Consider the following 13158-nt stretch of genomic DNA (forward strand, 5'->3'; position numbering starts at 1 on the left):
AATTAATGTTTTTACTTACTTTCGACGACGACAGCGGCTTCTCTTTCTCTTCTTGTCTGTTTTTCCATCTTCTTGTCTGTTTTTTCCATCTTCTTTCTGCTTCTCATCCTCTTTCTTTTCCTGTATACTTTCTATGTCTTCTTTGTTCCTCTCGTCTGTGTTCACAACTTCCATCTGTAAAGAAAGTAATTTATATATAAATAACGTAATATTAATGATATATTTTACTGGCCGATTATACGCACCTCTTGGTCTGACATCTTGCTTTCTTTGATTGTCTTTTGTCGTTGATGCTGAAATCACTCGAATGGTGGTGGGGATCAGGACCGTGTTCACTGTTTTATAAAATAGACCTTTTCCTATTTTCTAATTTTTAATTTCACGGGTTACATTTTTATTTTCATGTTATATTTTTGTTTTATAATTTAAAATCATAATATTATAAATGAATACAATTTCAAAAACTTTTTTTGTCATTGTTCTTTATTTTTCGTAGTCCTTAGAAACACTCCCCACCATGGTGCCCTATGTTTCTCCGTATTGCATTTTACGTTTTCGTAACAGTTGCATTCGAAGCAAGAAATAGATATCATCATTGAATTTATTTCAAAGCTTTGAAAGTGTGAAGTGACCAAAGTGAGAGGTGAATATTGTGTGATAGTGAAAATGTTCTCATGATTGAAGTGATTGAAGATAGGAGAAATGAATGTGAACATCAATGTGTGGCGGATAATAGAAGTCGTCGGCCAAAATATACAATCAGTACAAAAAGATATTCGAAAAAAACAGCATGCCGCGAAAGAAGGCGGCGGTTAGCCCTTCAGAAAAGTTCCGTACAATCAACATCCGATGGACAAAGAAACACCCCCGAGAAAATTTATTTGCCATTGGATGAAGAAACAGAAACGGCAAATTCGACAGAAATTTTTGAAGAAACGACGAATGAATTGTTTAAAATTGAAGAAACAAACAATGCTGAAGATGGGATAAATATGGAAGGCACAAATTCAGAAAATGAAGAACTGATGATACAGAAAGTTGTAACGAACGAGCCTGAAGAACAATTCTGTCTACCAAGTGGCTTGAGTATCGTGGACATGCAGCACATCTTTGCCGAATTTCAAAAAATAGGTGACCATGCTAAAAGCAGGGAAGACTGTGGAATTAGACACCTGAAAATAACCGGCATGAAACGGTCGGGTCTGAGGACCACCCTCAGTATAATATGCGATATGTGCAAATATACAGGTGAAATCCACAGTGAACCTGACGAAAGCAATCACATGGAAACAAATCAGTGTGCCGTTGCTAGAACAATTGTGAATGGAGGCAGTTATTCCCAAATGGAAGAGTTCCTTGCAGCGATGAACATACCCTCCATGTCGAAGAAAGAATTTAGAAAATATCACGATAAAATAGTGAAAACATTAATTGTTGCTGCAGAAGAAGAGATGGTATAGCGGCAGAGGAAGAAAAACGCTTGGCCATTGAAAGAGGCGATATTGTTTCCGGATGTGGAATCCCTCACATCCCCGTTGTGGCCGATGGAAGCTGGATGAAACGATCATACCGGACTGGAACGTACGATTCCGCGTCTGGAGTCGGCGTTATAATTGGATATCACACGAAGAAAGTTTTATTTATCGGTGTGAGAAACAAGGTGTGCAGGATTTGTCAATGTGCTGCGAAAAAGAAAGAAGAGCCACGAAAGCACACCTGTTTCAAAAATTGGAGCGCAAGCCAAGCATCAACGGCTATGGAAAGTGACGCTATAGTCGAAGGCTTCAAGACCAGCGTAGAAAAACGTGGGCTGATTTATTCAACACTGATTGCTGATGGGGACAGCAGCGTTTATAAAAAAATTATAGATGCGGATCCATATAAAACGCAGATTCGTGTAAAAAAAATTGAATGCACGAATCATTTGTTGAGAAATTTTTGCAGGAAAATGAAAGAAGTTGTAAAGATGACAACACCTGGTCCATTGAGAAGAATCGTTGAAAGCAGCATACGGCGAATGCGTGCGGACATAGTAAAAGCCGCAGAGTTCAGATACTGTCAGCAAGTAACAACCGCTGATAAAATTAAGAATTTGTATGCCGACATACACAATGTTCCTAGCCATGTTTTTGGTGAACACGCAGATTGTTCAAAACTACAATACTTCTGCGATGGAACGAGTAAAAAAGATGAAAAGAACATTGTTCCCGAATTGATGAAGATGGGAGTGTACGAACACATCAAAGAAATACTTCGACCTCTGTTGGCGCATGCTGAGAGTTTGCTGTATAACAGCAACAATAATGCCGTCGAAAGTTTCAACGGAATCATCGCAAAATATATAGGAGGAGAAAGATTGAATTTCGGCGAGAAGGGATCTTACACGGGAAGATGTGCTGCTGCTGTCCTACAGTATAACACAAAACAAGTGTTGTCGCGTCTGAATACGGCGATAAACAAGGAACCGCCCGTTATTTTACGCAAAATAGAAAATAGAAGGAAGAAAGGAAATGAGAAATACAGTGAAAAGAGAAAGGAAAAAAAAATTACAAAGCACGTGCGGAAACAATTCCGTTCTGAAAAGGATTCCAATTACGGACCAAACGCTGAAAAGCCGGATATGGCTAACAATATTTATGAATTAGAGCAAAAAAAACATATGGAAATGTTACAGAATTGGCAAAATAGAAGAGATGCCATTGAAGAAGAAACCATCGGTCAAGCGAAAAATCCGAGATGGTTGAATTACAAATCTAAATTATTGACGGCCTCAAATATCGGACGAATATGTCGTCGTCGAATTGGCACGCTCTGTGGAAATTCAGTGAAGTCGTTAGTGTATCCACAACTGATTAGTGCACCTGCAGTACAATATGGACAGGAATGCGAAAAATTCGCACGTGAACAACTAAGTGTGTGCATTGGTGTTGAAATTAAAGAATGTGGATTATTTATTGATAGTGCCATCCCGTTCTTAGGAGCTTCGCCAGATGGACTTATAGACGAAGAGGGCATTGTGGAAATCAAATGTCCGAAAACGGCGGAGAATTTACTGCCGGATGAGACAATCAAAAGGGTTGCAATTATTCGACGCATATTTGCAGATGCAGAAGGAAATGCATTGAACAACAACCACTATTATTACTACCAGGTACAAGGACAATTACATGTCACAGGTAGAAAATATTGCTTATTTTGTATTTGGACCCGAAAAGGGTTAAAGTACATTAGAGTCGATAGAGACGATAACTTTTGGCAAAAGAATATGGAGCCAAAATTAATTCAATTTTATTTATTGTGCATGTTACCGGAATTAATAGATAGCCGGTACAATAGGGGAATGCCCATTCGGGAGCCTCAATTTATAACAGAGGAGAGAGCAAGCTTAGAAAAGCGCAAAAGCTCTCTCTCAGAAAGTAGCACGAATATTGCCACTGTCCGGCGTCGCACTGCACTGTAAAGTGCAGTAACACTGACTCTGTTGGTGGTTTACAATTGCATGAAATAGCAATTGTACTCACGGATCGTACGATCTCGCGAGTTGTTCGACGCCGATATACACATTTCAAAATAGTGACCTTTGAAAAGTCAAAAAAGGTCTTATGCGGACAGTAATAAAAAATACTGTTACTGTCCGGCGTCGCACTGCACTGTAAAGTGCAGTAACACTGACTCCGTTGGTGGTTCACAATTGCATGAAATAGCAATTGTACTCGCGGATCATACGATCTCGTGAGTTACGCGATGCCATACTATATTTCTTAATTTGTTACAGATTTTCGAAGAAAGAATTCCCGAGAAGAGGTTTTTTGGAGCGAAGCGAGCGTAGGACTGAAAATTTATTTTTTCAGCTGAAACAATTTTTTTCTTATTCCCTTCATGAAATTATTAATGTCCTATATCATCTATTTCCATTAACTTTTTCTTTTTTCAATATTTATCTTCATTCATCTTCATTCATCTTTGCATGAACATTTTTGTCGTTGAGAAATGAAAAACAGCATTTTCCTCTTCTCGAAATAAATTAAAAAGTTATATATAGGTATATTCAAGAAAGCATTACCTACCAGGACAAATGGACTGCAAATATGCTGTCTGATCACGTATAATCGGCAAGTATAATCTTACATAATTAATATTACGTTATCTATATATAAATTACTTTCTTCACAGATGGACGAGGAAGAAGAAGAAGAAAAGAATGAGGATATAAGAAACAGGAGAAAGAGGTCTAAGGAACGAAGTCGGATAAAAGGGAACAGAAAGGAGAATCCGAGGCCGTCAACGTCGCAAGTAAGTAAAAGCGTTGATTCTTCTATGTAATAAATGTGGCAGAATTAGATTTTGCGTGAAATGGAAATTATGTCTACAACAGTAGCCACTGAATTCCCATGATTGCTTTTTCTTCTTATCAAACATTCATTATTATATTTCAGATAAAAAAAATTCAATACCATAGCCATGACTGGGATGGCTGTCATGGTAATCGACGATGCAGACGTCGCGGAGAAAGAAGAGGCAGAAGCGAGCAGCGGGCGGCGGGCGACGGGCGGCCAATTATTATTTATATACCTATATTGATAATATTTAAATGAATAAATTGTATATATAGATCAATTTACATCTGTTTATTTTCCATTCTATTGGAATATGGGGTAAATGATTATAGTCTTATTTTCAATACTTTAGGTTTATTTTACTGGCTTGGAAGGATGTTCGCACTGTGAAAAGCAAACTGGAAGTGAAGCAACGCACAGACCCCCGAAAGGAAATCTGCCGTCCACTTGAAGAAAGAAACTTCGTCTATACCGTGTTTATTACCCTGGCCTCTAACAGTAAACAGTCACAGGCCCTTAGACCTGATGGTGCCAGTCAGGCTATCGTAGCTACACAAAAGACAGTGCTTCTCAACGATTCATTTCTGCATAAGGATTATTGTTGAATAATCCAACACGCCTCCTCAAAAATGAATCGGACGAGTTTAATGTAACTTAATAAACACGTTACAGAGTTTGCCCATTTCTATAATACTATTTCTGATAAGTTTTATATTTATTAATAACCATCCTTCTTTGCCTTCTCTGGGAAGTACACATGGTCCAACATTTGTTGCGAGGATTAGGGAAACCCAGTAAAACCTAATCAGACCATTTCAAATACTTAACTATATTTATATATATATTCATAATAAAAAAAAATAATAATATAAGTTTTCTTCTTGAAAAATCACTCAAGTCCCATCCTTGTTCGAAATTCCAAGAATTTAGCTGCTGGCAGTGATTTTGTAAATATGTCTGCTACCTGGCGTTCTGTACAGACAAATTCAAGTTTTATGACATTTTTCTCTATTTGTTCTCTAGAGAAATGATACTTTATGTCAATATGCTTTGATCTTCTATGATTGCCTGGACTGTTTGCTATATTTATACAGCCATTATTATCTTCATAAATTATAATTGGATCAGAAATATTTATGTTAATGCTAATTGCTAACGATTTTAACCAAAGTGCTTCCCTAACGGCTCCAAACAATGCCATATACTTTGCTTCCGTTGATGAAGCAGCTACCGATGCTTGTCTTTTTGTTGTCCAACTAATCGTACATCGTTCAAATAACTGAAATATATATCCTGTGGTACTTTCCCCAATCAGCATCAACATAGCCACATATTATATTAGTATAATTACCTCTTATATAATTTAATTGAACTTTCATTGAACCTTTGAGGTATCTTAATATTCGCTTCAAATTCTGCCATAGTTCTTTATTATTCTTATTCGTGTACCTGCTTAAAATATTTATTGCAGCACACAAATCTGGTCTTGTACATACCATTAAATACATTAAAGAACCAATTAAATGTCTACAAGGAGCATCACATTTCTCGTCAGAATTCAAGGCTATGTAATCCAGCTTAGTTGGGAGAGGTGTACTCACAGTTTTACAATCTTGCATTTTAAATTTCTCTAAAACCGTTTTAATATAAGCATTTTGATCTAAGGTTATTTTCTCACTACTCCTTTCAATTCTTATTCCCAAGAAGAATTTAATGTCATTTAAATCTGTCATATGGAATTTACTCATTAAATAACCTTTAAAATTAACCATTATTTCTTTATTAGCAGTCGCAATCATTAGATCATCCACATAAAGCACAACATATATATTTTCAAATATATTTCCTTTATCTAAAATGTATATGCACCGATCAACCGATGAGCTTCGAAAACCTTTTTCAATAAGACTTTTATCAAAGACTTCAAACCAACATCTTGCTGCCTGTTTTAAACCATACAAAGCTTTATTTAATTTACAAACCTGATTTTCTTTGCTCATAATTCCTTCAGGAACTTTCATATAAATTTCTTCCTTTAGAGTACCATTTAAAAATGCTGTTTTAACATCCATATGATGTATTAATAAATTAAATTGGTTTGCAAAAGCAACTACAAACCTGAAACTTGCAATTCTTGCTACTGGAGCAAAAGTTTCATTGTAATCAGATAAATATTCTTGGCTAAAACCTCGTGCAACAAGACGCGCTTTATATCTTAATGGATTTCCAAACTCATAATTCTTTATGGTAAATATCCATTTACAATCTACAATATTGGTATTCTTTGGTCTCTCTACCAAAGTCCAAGTTTTATTTATTTTTAATGATTTTAATTCTTCATTTATGGCTTGTTCCCATTTAACTTTATCATCTCTAGTTTTAATTTCCTCAAATGAATTAGGAACACTACTTACAAACGATTGCGCACACATGAGAAGATCATATTGTATACTATTTTCGTCATACGAAATAGGAGACTGTTGCTTAATTCTATCACTCCTTCTAGGTTCAAGTTTTTCTTGTACTAGAATTTTATCATTTTGAGACGAAGATACCTTTTGTGCATCTGTTTCTATTACAGATTTATTAGATTTGTCACCTAATTTTACTTCCGAACTTACTTTTAATCTCGACTTCAATACATTATCTGATTTATCATTATCAGATTTATGAGACTCTTCACTTACTTTTACTGATTTTGACTGTATGTCAGATGCATCAGTTTCGTCACAGGTTCTTTCATTAACCCTTTCAAGTCTCACACCTGGTCGAGTTTTTAAGTAATTTATTTCATCCACGATTACATCCCTAACAACAACAAATTTTTCATTTTCAACATCCCATACTTTATAACCATTCGGTTCGTAACCAACTAGTATACCTTTCCACGATTTTTATCAAATTTAGTTTTTCTAGTTTTATTGTGCACATAAATAGTAGTATGCCACAATTCAAATGGTGTTTTATTTACCTTTAAAGCTTTAGTAGGAGTCAAATTAATTAAACTTGTAGCAGCTAGCACTGCTTCTCCCCAAAACACTTTATCTAAACTTGCACCGCTTATCAGAGTGCGTGCTTTTTCCGTTATGGTTCTCACCATACGTTCTGACACACCGTTTAATTGAGGGGTTCGTGGAACAGTTAAATGATAACTTATACCTTTTTGCACACAGTAATCTTTCATCTCGCTTGATAAATATTCTCTGCCATTATCAGTATACAAATTAACAACTTTTAAATTAAAGTGGGCTTCACTTTTATTAACAAAGTCTTGAAAAACTGAAAATACGTCTGATTTGTACGTAATTAGATATGTAACACAGTAATGGCTATATTCATCAACAAATAACACAAAATAATTTTTATTATTTATAGTGGGTGGAGTGATAGGGCCGCAAACATCTGAATGGACAATAAATAATGGTCGTTTTATATGACTCTTATCTTTTACCCTTTGAAATGGTAATCTTGCTTGTTTACCATTAATACAAGCTTCACATAAATTGTCATTAGGCACTACTTTATCAATGTACTCTACATCTCCAACCATTTCTTTATTTTTTCAACTCTAAAAATTTCGATCTTCCCATATGGCCCAAACGTTTATGCCATAATTCATAATCATTACCTACAATATTATGCGCTTGAAAATTGATATACTTTACCTTTTCTACATCAATTTCAAAATCAATTGCAGTTAAATTATTATATGGCTTACCAGTCATTACAGCTTTACCGTCCTTTTTTACCTCGACTCCTGTTTCATCAAAGGTTACGGTCATTCCAGCTTGCTGTATTTTCCTTACTGACAATAAATTGTAAGGAATTTCTGCACAATACAGGACGTCTTCCAATGTCCCTTTTATCCCCAAATTGCTGGTGACCTTCAGGGTTCCTCTTTTCGTTGCCGTGATGTATTCTCCAGTCTTCGCAATTGAGATCTTCACCGGCGGCTGCAATTCGGTGAAGCTCGAAAACAAATTATCTTTGTTTAAAAGATGATCTGATGCCCCGGAATCCAACAGAAAAGTTAATTTCTTTCTATCATCTTTTATTTCATAATCTCCAGTCATGAAAGCAAATCCAGATGAATTATCAGTCTCCATCGGTTCTGATACCTGTACCGTTTGCACCGTCCTATTTCGCTCTTCTTTGTGTTTAAGGCTCCTCTGATAATGGAAGCAATCCTTTATTTTATGGCCTTTCCTTCCACAGTGGTGGCACTTTATTGTCGACACGTTATTTTTAGGTTTAAAGTTTTTATTATATTTTTTATAAACATGTGACTTCCTAATGCCACTTGTACTTTCAAAATTGTTTCCCTTATTACCACTATTTTGTCTATAAGCTTGAAGCACTTTCTCACTTGTAGAACAACTTTCAGTTCTTATTTTCACCTCATGATCTAAAAGTCTAGTTTTAACAAACGCTAATGTCAAATTATCTTCTGACAAAGTTTCGATCGCGGTTATAACACCATCGTAATTTGCTGGAAGTGTTAATAATAAATGCGACACTTTGTCGGTTTCTTCCAACTTTGCACCAGCTGCCAACAATTCGGTGATCAAGTCATCAAACACTGTAAAATGTCTTATCAGCGGAGTATCACCTTGCAACTTTAAAGTTAATAATTTTTTTCTAATAGCCAGTTGAGTCGCTAGACTCTTTCTCTCATATATAGTATCCAAATTCTTTAAAATTTCACGCGCGGTACTTTCCGTTTTCGCGAAGCCAAGAAAAGAATCCGACAGATACTCAACTATTGTACCCTTCGCAATTCTTTCGGCCTTTTTCCAGTCCTCTGACAAAAATTCAGGAATTGGATTATCGATTACATTAATCACATTAAGTTCGTTTAATAATGCACGTATCCTTAACTTCCATACACTATATCTGTCACCATCAAATGGTTTAATGTTTCTTTTTACTTTTAAGTTTTCCATTTTAGATTGTATATACACTAAAACTGTTTTATTATCACTATAATCACTTACACGTCTACGATCACTAAGTATAGTTGATTAAGTACTCTTATGATTAAACTTTATAATCTAGCTTATTCACTACTTAGCACGTACTTTACTATTTAAAAATTAACACACAAAAAAAAACAAAAAACACAGTTAATAAAAAAAAAACGCAACCTGGGCCCATAACCTATTGGAATATGGGGTAAATGATTATAGTCTTATTTTCAATACTTTAGGTTTATTTTACTGGCTTGGAAGGATGTTCGCACTGTGAAAAGCAAACTGGAAGTGAAGCAACGCACAGACCCCCGAAAGGAAATTTGCCGTCCACTTGAAGAAAGAAACTTCGTCTATACCGTGTTTATTACCCTGGCCTCTAATAGTAAACAGTCACAGGCCCTTAGACCTGATGGTGCCAGTCAGGCTATCGTAGCTACACAAAAGACAGTGCTTCTCAACGATTCATTTCTGCATAAGGATTATTGTTGAATAATCCAACACATTCCTTTTCTGAAATTATTAATGCCATATAGTTTTTATTCGTATAAGTTTTATAGTCGCGTACGTTATGTGTTATACAGAGTCTCATCGAATCTGTCGTCGCGTGTGACTCGAACATATGTATTTCTGCCGATCGGTACTACGTTGTTTCATTCATGATACTCCTTCTCTTTCTATCGCGCTGTCCTTTTCTATGTCCGCCTGGAATTAAAATCTCGCTCGGCTTGAGTGAATTCATTTTGCTAGATGGTCAGGATTGTCACAGATGTGGCAACACCGCGACAGAACTCTCAAATGATGTGATTCGACAACTACGCCACCTCACTTTCGTTTCTTATTCTGCATAATGACGTTAGATGTCACACCGTCAAATGTCAAATTTCTCAATTAAGTGTTTTCATGATTGGCTGATTCTTTCCAATGGCGCTTACATCGATTCGGAGGAGGTCTCGAAGGAGTCTGTGCCCTTAAGGGGGTAGACACGGCACGTGACCTCTCCGATTTTGGACGTCGGTATTACAGCAGTTTTTTCGTTGGTCCTGGTGGAGCCACTTGCGTGTTTGTTACGAACTTGAAAGGTTTAATTCTCAGTTAGCGTGCGCGCAACACGATCTAGGAAGGCAACAGCGCCTCAAGTATTTTTACAAACACATTCAAACGCTCATCTCGTCAGAGGCATCGCAACAATACGGCTGAAGAACAAAATCGAAACATTGACGCGTGTTTAGAGTGAAATGTACGGTGATCATGCTATCCTTCTTTGAACCTAAATGATAGAATTGTCCCGCTCCGGTAAATTCTGACTGACTGAACGCGTGGATTTTATATAGCGCACCGTAGCACGCCTTGCTGCTGAAAAATATATGCCTACTCTGAAGAACCGAAAGAACGTGCAATCTGAGAATTTTTTAGAAAAAAATGTTTTTTAATTCATAAAAGCATACAGCGTGCGTCACGCAATTAGGACGGGTTATATCTTGAATTTGGTAAGAGATAGAAAAAAGCTGTTCATGTAAAAGTTCATTGGTATGATAATGTTTATTTTTCTATGACTTCATTTTCTTCGTGAATGCAACGATGCACTAAAAAAATGCAGATGCACTTTTTATTTAAATAGAATTGCATTTTTTTCTTTACTCGTATCAACTCCTTGAAACATTCTGCATAAAAAAATACTGTTGGAACTAATAAATGGAGAGGCCTCGGCTCTTTCTTTCCTCTCCCTTCGCTACTATTCCCTCTCACTATTATAACTCGTCCCAATTGCGTGACGCTTGTATTTTGAGAAACCTATAGTAACTTTGTTTTTACGAAACTAATAAAAAATACAAAGGAGTCAATATTCTGAGTGAATGCAAATAATTTAAATAAATAAATTTCTCGTATACAACTTATATAAACGTTTGCAGAATTATTGCAAAGAGGAGGTATATTCTTCTCTTGTTATACCTTCTCTTTGAGGTTTGTTATGGGGTGCTGTGAAAAATCGAGGCGGGCGTCAGTCAAAATCTAGCGAAAAGGGAATCTCAACATTCAGAATGAGAGAAGGACAAAATGTCTGTAGTGCGTCTCACTCGGCGTTGTTGCCTTTTTTGCTTGCTTTCGCTTGCCTTCAGTCGAGTGACGTAACCAAGCTAACGCCTGATTTTGGCTACGATTCCAAATCGGCAGCCTTCTTAGTTAGACGCCACCTTATAACTACTAGCTGAACTGAATTTGTCACATGAATTGCTCTGTATTATCCACAAAATGGCGGAACTGGTCTGTGAGAATGCTTTTACGGGCATCCGTTATTCGTCCTTATTTCGCAACAAATGAAGACAAAATAGATCTTAATTTACAGGTAAGGGTTGTGGCTAGACCGCTCAACTCATGATTTCAATCATAGCACTCTTTTAGTGGCCTAAAAATGCTTCGATTCCGCGAATGCATTTTATCGATTTTTTACCTCTACTTTGGACGCTTATATTACTAAACATCAACATAATCCCACTGAAACATGAGTTGAGCGGTGTGCATTGGACCTTCCTCTTTCGAATAAGCCCTCACCCAGCCCTATATGTTCTCATACAAGGACGAATAACGGAAGCGCATAAACCCATTTTTATGCCCATTTTTGCCGGTAATGTCAACGCGCTACTATTACCCGTGTCTACCCCCTTAACGTATAGGGAAATTTTGACGGCTTTTTTCTAGGGGAAGGGTTGATTTCCGGCACATGGTTCCTTTCAGACTTTTTATCCCCTCGATGAGCACTATACGATAAGCCAATAAAAAAATTTGAGCTTGAAATTAGGGGTCAAGGTCAATTTTGCGGTCGCTTTCTTTGACAAATCTCCACCAATCCAGAGGTGTAGAATCACCCCATATATATGTCAATAGTTTCTCACATTAGACACATTAACTCTTTAACTGCGGGTACTTTTAGTACAGCCGATTACATTCATTCAGAAATTCTAATAATTCGGTAATTCAGTGATTGTGAAACTTGTTGAGCCTATCCGTCGCTTTTTAAGATGAGGCTAGTGCCCTGAAATTTATCTTCTGAAATATTAGAAAGATTTTCAACGGCGCCAGTAGGTGAGTCGGTAAGGTCTCCGACTGCGGGACCGGAAACTTTTTGTCGTAGGTTCGCGCCCCAAGAAGTCAAACTTTTTTTTTCCCATGAAATCAGTTTTTCAATTATTAATTACATGATAATATACAATATTCATTTAAAAACGTTTACAAAGTATTTTTAAAATATTTTATCATTACCTGTATATAATAATAATTTTGGAGCGCTACCGCTTCTCCTGTTGTGTGCTGTTCTAACTACGGATAGTTTTCAATATTTTATCAGTGGGCTAGATGTGTGGTATTAGTTTACGATGAATATGGAAGACTACATACATTTTACCTTATTTGAACATAATTTTGTAATTGGTGATACGTTATGGCAAACATGATCGCTGATATCCTGAATCCACTTTTTAGTTTTGTCAAAATTATTTAACTTTTTTGGTTTAGAGGATGTGCACATAAACTTTCGTATAAGAATACTTATCTTTTTTTTTTAAGACTCCCATTACGATATCTGTTTCACGTGACTTATAATTTTAGTCCTCATCACTGTCCTCGTTAATGACGGGTACTATTTCGTCTTGGCGGAATATAGTACTTAAAATCTCGGCAGGTCTAACAATCGTGTCCTGGTGCCGCGCGTGCGACAGGTAGTAAATGATTGCTGCTACGTGTGAGCAGCAGCTGATGGTACGATTACCATTTGCACATTCGCAGCAATACCGTTTTATACCCGAAATACTAATTGAGTTTGGTACATAATCTATATAACAACGATAAGTTTTACT

This window comes from Osmia lignaria, chromosome 8 (genome assembly GCF_051020975.1).
Source record: "Osmia lignaria lignaria isolate PbOS001 chromosome 8, iyOsmLign1, whole genome shotgun sequence".
Taxonomy (NCBI): domain Eukaryota; kingdom Metazoa; phylum Arthropoda; class Insecta; order Hymenoptera; family Megachilidae; genus Osmia; species Osmia lignaria.